General features: G+C 38.2%; 1 protein-coding gene across 2 annotated transcripts in view; it reads left to right on the top strand.

Moving 5' to 3' along the window:
• The window catches only part of psmd14 (proteasome 26S subunit, non-ATPase 14), a 106,166-nt gene that overhangs the window by 64,226 nt on the left and 26,312 nt on the right, over positions 1-15,628 (top strand). The window lies entirely within an intron of this gene.

Below are 15,628 nucleotides of genomic sequence, written 5' to 3'. Positions count from 1 at the left end.
CTAGCACTAGAGACGTTATAGGGGAGGTTTGCCAGCATGTTGCCTGGAATGGAGAAATTTAGCTATAAGGAGAAACTAGATAGGCTTGGATTCTTTTGAGCAGTGAAGGGTATAGATGGAATGAAAAATGAGCAGCTATTCCCCTTGGATGAGAGGCCTATCGTGAGCATAGTGTTAGGGTGGTGGTGGTGGTGGTGGGGGGGGGGGGGGGGGGCGCAGGAGATTGAGGGGATTTGGGGGGTGGGAGAGAATCATTTTCACTCAGTGTGGTGGTAATTTGGAATGCATGGCCTGGGGGACAGTAGTGAAGGCCAGAAACCTTGCATCCGTTAAAAATTATTTGGATGAACACTTGGAATATCATAATGTTCAAAGGTATTGGACAAGTGCAGGAATTTGGGATTAAAGTGCCTTTAGAAGTAGTTATACTGGTGCAGACTCAATTGACAGAGGGGCCTTTTCTGTGCTCTGTGACTTTTGTACAAAGGTTATGAATACTTCAGTCTTAAGTTTTACATTGACATGCTATGCTTTTCCATCATCGAGAAAAGGTTATCCAGCTCCAGTGAGATGTTTAATTGTCCACCTTAGTTCATGAATAAATGCGGGACTGCAGAGCTTAGATCTGATTGTTTGGTTGTGGAATTGCTTCGCTATGTCTACTACTTACTGCTAATGCTCCTTGGCATGCACGTATGCTGTTTTGTAGCTTCACCAGGTTGACACCTTATTTTTAGGTATGCCTGGTGCTGCTGTCAGTATGTTGTCCTGCACTCTTTATTGAAACCACCATCTTAGCTTTTGACAGTATTATGTTTTTTGTGACTGTTGTAAGGTTTCTTTTTCTATTTTATCTTTCCTGGCTATTCAACAGCAGATAGGGTGTTCTGGATTTGACAGTCCCAGCCTTTTTCTTTGTGGGGACATGTCTACACTGTACCTATAGAACCTTGCTTCTGAATCCATCCCACTGATTTGTCACTGGTGTTCCTTAAAATAGCTGTACACAGTCCACCTTTGCCAGATCACACTGAGCTTCATAAAATTTGTCTTCCCTCATTTAGAACTTTAATTCCTGTTCTGTCTTTGTTCTTTTATAGTACATTTCTTGCAGTGTGACTGCCCCTTATTTTTAATTTTCAGCTTAACCCATATGGACTCCTCTGATGATTCATTCTGTATGCCATCCTTCCTCACAGCTGCACCATTAACCAATAATGCTATATCTTGCCTTTTTTTCAACCTCCCTTCAGCCTGCCTGAAAATGCTACAATCCTCGGATATTGAGCTGCACTTCTGCCTTTCAGCCAGGTTTCTGTTCTAACAATGGTGTCATGCTGCTAGATTAACCAGTACCCTCAGCACATTGGTTTTGTTTGCTGAGCTCTTTTCATTTCCATTTTGACATTTTAATGGCCAAATTTCTTTTGCATTTTTAACGTTTTTTGCTTTATTTATATTTACAAACTTTTTGGCAGTTTTAACTTGGTGATTTATTCTTTCCTCAATCTGGCTTTGAATTTGTCCCATCTGAATCTGCCGTTCAGTTCCCAATTTGTTCCAATCTAATTTAAACCGACCCCAACAGTTTTTCCTGTAAGATTATTTGTCCAGGTCCTGCTATCCAAAACTGGTTCTGATTCCTCAGAAATCTGATGTCTTCCCTCCTTCATCACCAGCTTTCCAAGGCAGCCATGAGTTCATTGCTCAATTTTCTAATTTCTGTACTCTCACAATTCAGGCTGGAAGTTAATGGAGATCTTGCATTTTGTCCTCCTTGGCTCCCTAAAATCATCTTCCTGGGCCTTATTCCCATTCATACCAAAATCATTGGTACCAAAATGAACCACAGTGTGGCTGTATGTGCGTGTGTGTACATGTTCTGGCGAATGTCCTGTCACTGTTGTTATTCCCCTCTTCTTACTGTCCATCCATACAGCTGAACCATCTATGGTACTGCAAACCTGGCTTTGGCTGCACTTTTCCAAGGAGCCAACATTCTTCTCTCTCTCTTTAAAATCAAAAACTGATGAGCAAGCAGGACCTTGGGAATCGTGTACTATACTTAATTCTCTTAGACTGTCTGGTGCTCACCCATACTCTTTCTGTCAGCGTGCTCCTGGCCTGTGGTATGACCTCCTCTTTGAACATGGTATCCATGTAGCTCTCAGCCACACAGATATTGCTTAAACTACTTGACAAGATCCAAAAACTGGAGCTCCAGTTTCTACCGCTGGTGATATTGTTTACACATATATATAGTATCCACAACTTTATGCGTTTCACATGATTGAGCTGCCCTGATCTTTCTTAATTACTTTCCATAGAACATAGAAAAATACAGCGCAGTACAGGCCCTTTGGACCTCGATGTTGCGCCGACCCAAACCCACCTAACCTACACTAGCCCATTATCCTCCAAATGCCTATCCAATGCCTGTTTAAATGCCCATAAAGAGGGAGAGTCCACCACTGCTACTGGCAGGGCATTCCATGAACTCACGACTCGCTGAGTAAAGAATCTACCCCTAACATCTGTCCTATACCTACCTCCCCTTAATTTAAAGCTATGCCCCCTCATAATAGCTGACTCCATACGTGGAAAAAGGTTCTCATTGTCAACCTTATCTAAACCCCTAATCATCTTGTACACCTCTATCAAGTCACCCCTAAACCTTCTTTTCTCCAATGAAAACAGCCCCAAGTGCCTCAGCCTTGCCTCATACGATTTTCCTACCATACCAGGCAACCTGGTAAACCTCCTCTGCACCCGTTCCTGTGCATCCACATCCTTCCTGTAGTATGGCGATCAAAACTGCACTCAATACTCCAGATGTGGCCGCACCAGAGTCTTATACAACTGCAACATGGCCTCAGGACTCCCGAACTCAATTCCTTTACCAACAAAAGCCAGTACGCCATATGCTTTCTTCACAGCACTATTTACCTGGGTGGCAACTTTCAGAGATCTGTGTACATGGACACCAAGATCCCTCTGCTCATCCACGCTACCAAGTATCCGACCATTAGCCCAGTACTCCGTCTTCTTGTTACTCTTCATTTTATTTTAACTTTGTTTACTCAGGAACATTATTTTACTTGTTATCCTTATAGATGTAAAGTTTACCAAGTTATTTTGCATGCACTGTTAAATCCAACACAATCCCTCACAGCAACTATTGACTAACCAATCAACTCATGTCTTTCCCATGATGTCACTGATTTGATTTCCTGCACGGGTGTGTTGGAGCTGTCAGACCACCTTCTTCTTACTAGTAAAAAATGAGGTCTGCAGATGCTGGAGATCACAGCTGCAAATGTGTTGCTGGTCAAAGCACAGCAGGCCAGGCAGCATCTCTATTCTCTATTCCTGAGATGCTGCCTGGCCTGCTGTGCTTTGACCAGCAACACATTTACAGCACCTTCTTCTTACTGCTGACCCATAGGTAGGAGTATGTGACAATTGATGACTGTGGAACCTCCCTAAATTTTTAAGTAACTCTTTAGAGGTAACTCTTAAGATTAATGTTTGAACTTACCATCTACAGAAGCAGTAAAGCTAAAGTTGCCTTATTGCTGCCAGACCATAGGGCTAGCATTATGGGGAGATTACAGGTTATGGGTTTAATCTGAGAATCACCATGGCTCAGGTAAGGGGAGAAATTGAAAAGGAGAGTCCTTCACAATAACGTCAGTCAGTGCAGGAGTTGAACCCGCATCATTGGCATCACTCTGCATTGCAAAGCAGCTATCCAGCTAACTGAGCCATTTGACCTGTAAGATCACTGTTGGTGCTGGATCTTCAACTGGAACTACTTAATCTAACCTATCCCCATTCTGTCTCAAATGCTTTACAAATACTTGGTTAATTCTCCTTGAAATGACACGCTCTATCTCAATTTTGACTTGTGATAGCCATTCATGTTCTGATAACTTCTTGAAAACATTTACTCTGAAAACCCTCCTTTTTATTGTTAATCCTGGTTTAAGATTACTTGTTGCTGATTGATTGTCTAACCTCTGCTGGTAATCTTTCAGCATTTAAAGTCTCTGCTAATTCATATTACATAAATATTCAAAGTTCTTGGTTTTTGTGATAGAAACTAAATTTTCTTCTGTTTTCCACTGTACTTTCCTTCAGCTTTCGTTGCACCTACTGCTAACCTAATTTCATTCCATTTTATAGAGTTTAAAAATTTACTCAATCCTAAAACTAATCTGTCCAGAATTTCCTGATTATTTCTTTCCCCCCCTTTTAGAATGTAATATTTCTTTTTGTGACCTTAATCAGAATAATTGTTCGAAAGATATTTTTCATAATAATGATCCATTTATATCTTGCTGAATTTTCTATTGTAGTTGGAACCTGGTGGTTCTTCTATCTGGTAATAGAGAACTTAAACCATGCTGAAAAGAGAGGTAAAATTGGGATGTTTTTCTGTTGTTGTGGTTCATTGTGCACTCTTTAGGACTGAACTGGAGGAAAACCAGCTTGAGAAAGGAAACTCTCAATTCATCTTAGAATCATAGAATAGAAACCTTACAATGTGGAAACAGGCCATTAGGCCCAACAAGTCCACACTGACCCTTTAAAGAATAATCCACTCAGACCCATTCCCCTACCCTATTACTTGACATTTATCCCTAACTATGCACCTAACCTACACACCTTGAACACTGAGGCAATTTAGCATGGCCAATTCACCTAACCTGCACATCTTTGGACTGTGGGACGAAGCTGGAGCACCCTCATCTCTGATTTGTTGGACTATGTTGTCATGGAAAAGCAGCAAGAGCTTTTTTTATTTAATGTATTATTCTAATCAGATATTATTACACATCTCTGGAGTAGGTGGGACTTGAACCCAAGCCTTTCACTCCAGAGGTAGTGTCACTGCCACTGTGCCACAACAGCCTTTTCTAAATTGAAAGGTTGCAAGTCTGCAACTTAGTGATAGATACTTTTGATCAATCTTACTAATTGTAAACTTTTGTACTATATTGTGCAGATCTGCTGCTGGAATTTTGCAGCTATGCTCTTTTAGGCATGCGGTGAATACTCCCTCACCCTCTTGATGCATGCCTTGGAGGTGGTCACGGGATTTTTGAGATTTAAGGCCTAAGTATGTTTATGCTGAGGTCTGTAAAGGCCATAGCATTTACATGAATGAATATCTAGTCTGTGGAGAGATATCCCATTATTTTGATTATCGGGATTTGGAAATGGTTATACCATTGCTTATTTGCTTTTATCTAAACAAAGTAGTGTGACTGCATGGCATTTTACTGCCTTTTGGCAGAAGTATACTGAGTGACACAGTAGCACCCAAGTAATCTCTAATTTGTTTTCTTATCTATGCTTTTTGAGACCAAAAAGTGAAAGAGAAACAGACGTTGAAATTTTTACTTATTTCAATCAGGCTCAATGTTTCAATTTTTGGAGCATTCACAAGACTTGCTGTTGTCCTTTCACTTATATGAAGGTGAATAATTACAGAATACTTCTAGTGAAGCTTCTTGGATCCCAGTATAAGTTGAGATGATGATCACCACCCTACAATCCACTCTTTTAAAGTTCATATTAATGAGGACACAAAGCAAAGAAATCTCTAAGGAAAATACAAGAAAATGCATACACTTCTTACTCTTAGGAATATGTTTTCCTAAGCTATAAATAATTTCACTGTTTCAAACTTCAAACTCGCAATCACAGTGATTCAATGATATTCATTTGGCATAAGTCAGTTTCATTTCAGTGTGCTTTTCATCAGAAATGGCTTGAAAAGTAAGATTTATCTGAATTTTTTATGCTGTGGGCTTACAGAGGACAGAGAATGATGTTTTTCACTTCTGGATGCTTGACAGTGCATTGCAGCATAAATAACCAAATGGTCTCACAACCGTAGCTACACTTTCAAGGTCACACGTTTCGCTTATTTTTTAAAGTAAGCAGCAGTAAACTGAGTAGATGATAACTGGCTGGTTGTGGGTGATAAAAGAAGTTTTAGATGGCACATTAATCTTTTTACAGACTGGCAGATACCAGTAATGCTTTTTAGTTTATATTGAATGTTTCAATGTTTTGATTTTGTTTGTATGAATTTTCCTTATGAGAAATTGTCTTAGTTTTGATTTTGCTTTAGCTTCTTATTTTACAACTTCTGAAATGTCATAGTTTATGTAATCATTGTCATTTTCTGTTTTCAATAATGCTGAATGCAGAATGTTGGAAAGCTTAATTTTATTTTGAAGTTTTTTTAAAAAAGCTTTTTTATTGTGATTCTCCTGCAAATTTGCTTATATTGTAGACAAGCTGTAAAGAATAACACCAAACAAGTCCTTATTTTTGTAGGCTAATTACAATTGAGGTCAAAATGAGAGTATACATTTGGCAAGATACAGATTATATAAATTTAATTCAGTTTCTTCTGAATATTGCATCACAGTATATTGATCTTGGTTACAAAATTGCTCTCATGACATAAAATGGTGTATGCTTATGTTTATCTTGCTACCAGTAATTCACAGCAATCACTTCCAAACATCTCTGCAATAAAGATGTGTTAATTACAAACCAGACAAGGTCTTCCATTATATTAAAGCTACTAACAAGACGACAGCAGGAATCACATATGTAAATAGCATCATCAGCCCCCACTTAGTCCTGTGTTTTGATCTGTGGGTGCTGCTTAGACTAAAGGTGCCATTAGAGTCTAGTTGTATAAAGTACACAGCAGCATAAGAACCAAATTTATTCAACAAGAAAACAGACCTTTAACATGAATTTAGCAAACCTGAGAAGTAAAAATCTATTGGTCTGCCCAGCTGCAGGCAGTGATAACCAGCAGAAAAAATCAAAATTAGTTCTTTCCCAGAGCTAACTGAACCGATAATGGTTTTCTTAAAAGCATGTTTGTGCGGTTATGAATTTGGAAAAACTTGCAAGTTGTAATTTAGAGAGAGAATTATCAATATGTCAACATTCTGTGAACAAAATACAATATTTCAGATCAGCAAGAAATGCCTATTTAAATCTGGCTGTGCTTTTCCAGCACCACACTTTTTGACTCTGATCTCCCAGCATCTGCAGTCTTCATTTTCTCCTCCCAAACAGAAATGTAATGTAAAAAGTGTAGGGGAATAGCTCTGGTTGGGTTACTTTTCAGAGGGTTGGTGTGGACTTGTTGGGCCAAATGGCCTTTTTCCACACTGTAGGGAATCTATGATTCTAAAAGTCCCAATCATATGCATATAACATGAGTTCTTCATACTTGCAAAGTTAGTTATGATTAGGCTAAGGTAAACAGGGATGCATGCACAGACATTAAAGGGAATATTTCAGAATGCACAATAAATCTATTTGAACAAGAAAGAAAAATTGTAAGTGGACTACCCACCATCTGTGGCTAACTTAAAAAAAATTAGCACATAAATGTAAAAAGAACATAGAATTGTGCAAATGTGGATGACAGGTCAGAAGATTGGTTACAATATCAAAATCAGTAAAGGGCTGACTGAAAGATTAATAAGGAATGAAACATTAAAATGTGTGGCAGCTGGCTAGAAATTTGAAAGGGTTCATGACAGTATCTAGATATTCAAAAAGAAAGACTTAACAAAGTGAGTGCTGGTCCTTTGGAATAGGAATTAATAACGGAAAAATAAAGAAATAGCACTTGAATAGAGCAGGTTTTTGCAATAGTTTTTACTGTAGAGGATATGAGTAACATAACAGAAATATCTGCAAATCATGACATGAAGGGAGGGACTCAAATTATAAATCGCCATTTGAATTAGTACAGAACAAATTATTGGCATTGAAAACTGACATGTTCTTGGATCCTGATGGATATCACCTTCTGTTCTTAAAGGGTGGCTTATGAGAGAGTTTTAATTTGCCTTTGGGGAAGGTTCCATTTTGAATGGAAAATAGCAAATGTAACTCCATTTTTTGAGACGATTAGGGAGTAGAAAACAGATAGCTATAGGTCAGTTAGCTGAAAATCTGTCATTGGGAAGATGTTAGAAGTTATTAAAGCCATAGGTGAAGAAAAAATTCTTGGTAATTTGACAGAGTCACTGTGGTATTATAAAAGGAATCACCTTTAACCAATTCATTTGGAGCTTTTGAGAAAACAACATGTAGATAAAGGGAGCCAGCGGATATACAGTATTTTCAGAAGGCGTATGTTAGAGTGCCATACAACAGGAAAATAAAAATTCATTGTATGGAGTAACGTATTAGCATGGGCAGAAGTTTGGCTAACCTAGGAAATGATTGGCAAGAATAGGTAATTGCCAGTTTTGCCAGATGCATTGAGTAGTACGCCACAGGGGCCAGCATTGAGACCTCAACGTTTTGCAATTTATATAAATGATTTGGATGAAAGGACTGAAGATATGGTTGCAAATTAGCTGGTGACAATGATAGGTGGGAAAGTAAGTGGCAAAGAGAACATAAGGAAGCTATAAAATGATTTAGATAAAGCAAAGAGTGGCAAATGGAGTGTAATGTGCAAAAAAGTGAAATTGTCCACTTTGGTAGGATGAATTAAAAAAAAACTATTTAAATGGTGAGAGATTGTAAAGCTTTGAAATACAGTGAGATTTGGGTGTCCTAATGCAATAACCACAAGTTTAGGATGCAGGTAATTCGCCTTGGTCTCTTGATGTAATTGCTGGATCGAGTTCAATTTGGAAAGGTTGGATAGGCTAGGCTTGTATCCACAAGAGTTTAGAAAAGTATCAAGTGACTTGCTTGAAAGATAAGATCCTGAGGAGTTTTAGCAGGGTGGGCGTGGGCCAGCCTCGAACTATGGGTACTGCTTAAAATGGAAGGATCAACTATTGAAGTCCAAGGTGAGAATCCTTTTCTCTCAAAGTCATGAACTCTCTTCCTGTAAGACCATGGCAGCAGATTCTTTGCATATACTTTAAGGCAGAGATAGAGTCTTGCTAATCAGGTGGGTGAAAGGTTTTCAGTTCAGGCAGTAATGTAGAGTAATCAAATGAGCTATGATATCTAATGATACTGAAGACTTGATGGGCCAGGTCACATTCCTGTGTATTTAATAAAAGACCAGTTTAGTTTGTGCCTTCGAGCTGAATTTCAATGGAACTACGAGATCAATTTTTGTTGCTACATAAAGCATTTGTATGTTTTTGCCTCTGGTCAGTATTAAAGAAAGCAAAATAATGGATGTTGTAGGTGTTCCATAATTTTTGAGCCTGGGAATATAATGTGTTAGTGTACTGGACTGTACAAGGAGTCTTGATTTGAAAGTAATGATGAAGGTGTAGTAATGAGAAAGACTATGTAAATGCCAAATTTGCAGCTTGGGATGAATAAAACTTTCACCAATTTATAACACACTAATTAAATTCAGTACTTTGAAATGTTACTGCAGTCTGTACCATTGACAATAGGTCTGAAGTTAGATAATGCCCATCTCCAACAACAGAGTAGCTAACCATTTTGCTTTACCATTTTAATGACATTTTCTGTTGCTGAATCCCCTGCCATCCAAAGGGGAGAGTGGCCAGGGTTTCTGGACGCATTTTGTCTGCTTGTTTGGATTTGTTGCTGAGAAATCGACGGACTGTTTTAATTGGGTACCCGTTCTTTTCGAATACACCAAACCCAAACAAGCAGACATAACGCATCCAGAAACTCTAGCCACTCTCCCCTACATCAGAGACATCTTGGAACTGACTGTCAGACTACTCAGACCTCTTGGCATCATGGTAGCCCACAAACCCACCATCGCACTAAAACAGTATCAATGAACTTGAAAGACTCCATACAGACAATAAGCAGAACTAGTGTCATTGACAAAATACCTTGCAAAGACCGTGACAAACACTACAGTGGACAAACAGGCAGAAAATTAGCCACCAGAATAATGAACATTAACTAGCCACAAAAAGACATGACCCACTATCACTAGTATCCTCAATACAGATGAGGAAGGACACCACTTCGATTGGGACAACACATCTATCCTAGGACAAGCTAAACAGAGACATGCACGAGAATTCCTAGAAACATGGCACAAACACATCGACTTGTACCCATTTACCACCCTCTGAGAAAAAGAACAGGAACTGACCACCACTGGAAATGACAGCACCAACCCTAGGAATCCTAAACACAACTTGAAACCAAGTCACTAACATCAGTGCTTCATTGGAGGCTCACTGATGATCCTACCTAGTATGGTGATGAAACATTTGAAAATGAAACTTGCAGTTCAGCAAGCAAACTTTCATACAGAACCTCAACCTGAACTACAAATCTTCTCAAAACTCGCCAAGTTCTCTATAAACTGATGGAAATGAATTATTTTTTACTGTTTTCTTTATTTAACAGTAATAATTATTTATGTATGATTTATTTCTAAGGATTTGCTATTGTAATTGGATACATTTACATTAAATATTTCCATTTCTGGATATGTTTTGAGTGAATTCATCCTGTTTTTTTTTGGAGGATTTAAGTATTGTTGATAAACCTTTTTAATTACCAGTATTAGTGAATGATATTGTACAAGGAAGTTGTGTTTGCATAGCTGTGACCAGTTTTGAGAGTTCATTACAAATTTTGCCTCAAATGTAGATGGAGTTTATTTTTTTGCCAGTAAAGATTCTTAATATAATGATTGCCCATTTTGAGTCCATCTTGTACTAGCTTAGTACTGGCACTGAATTTTAAAAAAGCCAAAATATAATTTAAAATTTTAATATCATCAATTTTGTACAGTTAAAAACGTATAACTTAACAGTGACTTTTGTTTGTTAAATGTCTTTAATTAAAAATCCTGAGACACTTTACAGGCATGTTAACAAAGAAAATTGGACATCAGGCCTCTTGAGGAGATGGAACAGCTGGTCAAAACCTTGGAACAGAGTCATAGAGTTGTACAGTACAGAAACAGGATCTTCTGTCAAACTCATCTGTGCCGAACAGAAACCCCAATCTGCCTTAGTCCCATTTGTCAGCATTTGGCCTATGTCCTCTTTAAACCGTTCCTATTCATATACCCATCCAGGTGCCTGTTAAATGGTGTAATTGTACCTGCCTCCTGCAATTTCTCTGGCAGATCATTCCATACATGCAGCATCTTCTGTGTCAAAAGGTTACCCCTTAGGTCCTTTTTAAATCTGTCCCTCTCAACTTAAAACCTCCAGTTTTAGACTCACCCACCCTAGCAAAAAGACCTTGGCCAATCATCCTATCCATACCAGTTGTGATTTTATAAACTTCTAAGACCCTCTGTCTCTGATGCTTCAGAGAAAAATACCCCAGCCTATTCAGCTTCTCACTGTTGTCCCACTCCCACCACCACCATTCCCCCCCCCCCCCCCCCCCACTTCAGTTAAAGCAAAATGCTCAAAGACCCAGTATAGTTTTACCTCCTTCATCTTTCTTCCAGGCACTGGAGGGAGAGAGAACAATTGCCCATGTGCACAAAGACATGAATCAGATGTGACAGTATTGCAATTTGAATACAGGAAAGACATAAAGAAGAAGCTGGCCCAAATTAATTGGGAGGGTTATCAAACAGGAAAGATGGTGAGCAGCAATGGCAGGAGATTTGGGAGGGTAATTCAGGAGGCATAACAGAAATTCATCCCAAGGAAGAAGAAACCTCCTAAGGGAAGGGTGAGGCAACCATGGCTAACAGGGGATATGAGGAGTAGCATAAAAGCATACAGTGTGGTGAATGTTAGTATAGAAGCCAGAGGATTGGAAAGCTTTCAAAAACCAGCAGAGGATAACTTAAAAAAAAAAGCAGTAAGAGGGGGAGAAGATAAAATATGAAGGTCAGCTAGTGAGTAATATAAAAGAAGATTGCACAAGTTTCTGTTTAGATGTGTTAAAGGTCATAGAGAAGCAAGCATGGACATGGAAAATGAGGCCAGAGAAGTAGTAATGGGGAAGAAAGAAATGGCAAATGAACTAAGTTGGTACTTTACAACAGTCATCACTCTGGAAGATACCAACTGCAAACCAGAACTTTGAGAGTCTTGGGGTAGAGGCGTGTGTAGTGGCCATCACTGAGGAGAGGATGTTGGGAATCTGCAAGATTTGAAGGTAGATAAATCACCTGGACTGGATGGGCGACACCCCAGAGTCCTGAAGGAGATAGTTGAGAATGGGAGGCATTGCTGGTGATCTTTCAGGAATTACTGGCGTCAGGAAGAGTCCCAGAGGACTAGAAATGGCTAATGTAAACACACATCCTCGCCTTCATTTAAGAAGGGATGGAGGCAGAATATACGAACTTATAGGCTGGTTAACCTGATCTCTGTTGGTAAAACTTTAGAGACCATTAGTAAAGATAAGATTGTAGAGTACTTGGAGTCCATAAACCTTCATCAAGGGAAGGTCATGCCTATCAAATCTGTTAGAATTCTTTGAGAAGGCAACAAGCATATGAGACACAATCTATTTGAACTTCTAGGAGACCGTTTATAAGATGCTACACAGAAAGCTGCCGAATTAGAGCCCAGTTCATTTGGAGCAAAGTGGAGGATTGGCTGATGAGCATATGGCAGGGAGTGAGATAAACCAGTCTTTTCCAGACAGCCAGTAACTCGTGGAGTTCTGCAGGGGTCAGTATTTGGACCACAACAATTCATGTTATACATTAGCGATCTGGGTGAAGGAACTGAAGGCACTATTGCTACGTTTGCCAATAATACAAAGATAAGTGAAGGGATAGGTAGTGTTGAGGAAGTGGGGAGGCTGCAGAAGGACTTAGACTATGAGAGTATGAAAAGATGTGATGTGGCAAAGTTGATATTTACTTTGGCAGGAAGTATAGAGGTGTAAACTATTTTCTAAATGAGTAAAGGCTTTGGAAATCTGAAGCACAAAGGGACTTGGGAGTTCTGGTTCAGGATTCTTTAAAGGTTAAAATGCAGATTCCGTTTGCAATTAGGAAGACAAATACAATGTTAGCATTCGTTTTGAGAGGACTACAATTCAAGTACAGAGGTGTGCTGCTGAGGCTGTAGATGGTTTTGGAATATTTGTGAGCAGTTTTATGCCCTGTATCTAAGGCCTTAGGCATCAGGGAGAATCTGCAAGAATGTTTCTGGGATATGAGGAGTGGTTGAGGATTCTTTGTCTGTGCTCAGTAAGAGTTTAGAAAGATGAGGGGGGGGGTTCTGTTGACATTTGCAGAATTCTGAGAGGCCTGAATAGAATGGAGGTGGAGAAGGTGTTTCCAGTAGTATGAGAAACTAGGACCTGAGGGCACAGCCTCAAAATGAAGGGGCGACCAGAGGGTGGGAAATATGTGGAACCCATTGCCACAGAGCACCCTTGAGGCTAAGTCTTTGAGTCTATTTAAGACAGAAATAGTTTCTTGATGAGTAATGGGCTCAACGGATATGGGGAAAGGCAGGAGAACGGGGCTGAGAAATGTAATAGCCATGATCTAACGTCAGAGTGGACCCAATGAGCTGAATGGCAATCAGGATCGCAAACATAAAAAGAACTGCTCAGAGCAAAGATGGAGAAACTTTGAAGATCACTTTGAAAGTTTAAATGAAACTTTGGTAGACCTATTTTTATAAACAGCTTTGTGAAGGGACATGAATTAGGATATTGAGACTCTGAATCTTTCCACAGCCATTTAAAGTAATCATAACTGATCAAAGAATCTAATATGACCACGAAGCTATTTTTGATTGGTTATTGAACGTGCTTCAAGAAGAAAATCTGTCACCCTTACCTGGTCTTGTCTGCATATGACTCCACACCAACATAATGGGGTTTTAGCTGCCCTCTGAAATGGCCTGATCTATTCCAGCACAATTAGTGATGAACAACATACCCATATATCATGAAAGACTAAATGGACAAAGAGTTACTTAAGCATTAGAACTAGCCTTATTGGTATCATTATTTTATAACTAAATAATTTCAATATTTTGTCTTATTTTTTCTTTTTCCTCCTTTTATTTGTTTCTGTTTTCTAGACTTGATCAAATTCATTCTCTTTTGCTATTTTGACAGTCAAATTATTTTTATCTTTCTACTGCATCCTATCATGCATTGGTTGGCTTGGTGGTTGGAAGAGGCTTTCCCAAAAGTCAAATTTAATTTGTCAGAAGCTAATTTCAAAGTTGTTTTCTAGCCAGTTAAAGTTTAGTCCTGAAGATGTCTATGTTTAATGTTGAGATGATGAAAATCAGATGAGAAGTAGGGCATTCTTTTGAACCCAGGAATAAATTGATTTAAAATACCTGAAAATTTATCTTGTCTTAAAAAGTAGACTTGAAACCATGGAGAGAGTGTAAAATTATAACTGGTGAAATGCAGATTAAATTTAATCATAGTTGTGTTTATTAAGTGTCCCATTCAACTCATGTATGTAATGTCTTATGCAGGTTGTGAATGATATCAAAGTTAATTTATGAATGACTTTTAAAATGGTTTTAGAATTGTTTTAAATTCTATTCTAGTTGGACTTTGCATGTAATTTGCATATAATTATTCATAATATTCTTGCTTTGTTTTGACATGCCAATAATGTATAGCAAAGTGAAAGCCTTGTTTTTCTCTCCAATCACTCGATGGTAAAGTAGGTTACAAAACAAAAAATGCCATTAGGACTAAATTATTGGACATTTTATGAACTTGGAAACATAAAGATAACTTGAACAATTTGTTTGCATGTAAACATATTTCATGTTAATATCCTTTTTAATAAGAATGTTTAGCCTTATTACAGTATTAGTCCTACATTCAAATTTATTTTTAAAATGTCCAAAGTACTGAGCCACTAATAGTTAATTAACCAAATTTTCAATATATTGTTTTCTTAATTTAGTTTGCTGGACTGTTTGTTTCCATCTGTGTTATATAGTATCTCTAACACACCACTGTACTCAGTTGCTATTTTATTCCTCATACACTGATAGTTTGCATGGTTCATCAAATATAAACTGGAAATATTTTCTTGATAAATAGAGTTTATGAAAATATGGTTTAAAACAGCGCAGAGAGGTAAATTGGATACATATGGGATGATTAATACACATATCTTTGGCAAAATGGCCTAATAAAGTCCTAATGACTGCACTGATTGTCCACGTATTTCTCTGTGGATGATGAGTGTTTTCTCTTCCATAGCAGAAGCTGATTTACTCTGACGTTGAAAGTCTTGAGCTGGAAAAAGATTGCTTCCTGTGTCACCAGAGAGAAGTCTTGTTGTGGATTAGGGTATTTAGAAGGAGCTGGGTTAAAAATCCATGATTTTATGTGAAGATAAGCTAGGAATATTTTACCATTTTATTTCTATTTCAGATATTGTCACTCAAGTGGAATATTTAGAATAAATATTTAGCATTTTATTATGTATGAATAGCATGAGTAAGTTATTACTGTCTAAAAGTAAAAATATATTCATTATTAATATTTTATTGATACTGTAAAACTAGCTAGCTAAAAAGTAACCTGTTGTAAATCACAGATGACCTTGCCTTCAGTTTATCATGCTTTGTTTTTGTCCTGGTTGTGACACTGATGAGGGATGTCTTAATCCATCAGACAAGGGACAGACTCTTTACTTGAGCAGGGTAAGCAAAGGCATATGACTAGAGTAGAATGCAAGAGG

Source organism: Hemiscyllium ocellatum, chromosome 7 (genome assembly GCF_020745735.1).
Source record: "Hemiscyllium ocellatum isolate sHemOce1 chromosome 7, sHemOce1.pat.X.cur, whole genome shotgun sequence".
Classification (NCBI taxonomy): domain Eukaryota; kingdom Metazoa; phylum Chordata; class Chondrichthyes; order Orectolobiformes; family Hemiscylliidae; genus Hemiscyllium; species Hemiscyllium ocellatum.
Note: the sequence above shows the minus strand (reverse complement) of the source record. Positions and strands in the feature narration are given on the sequence as shown.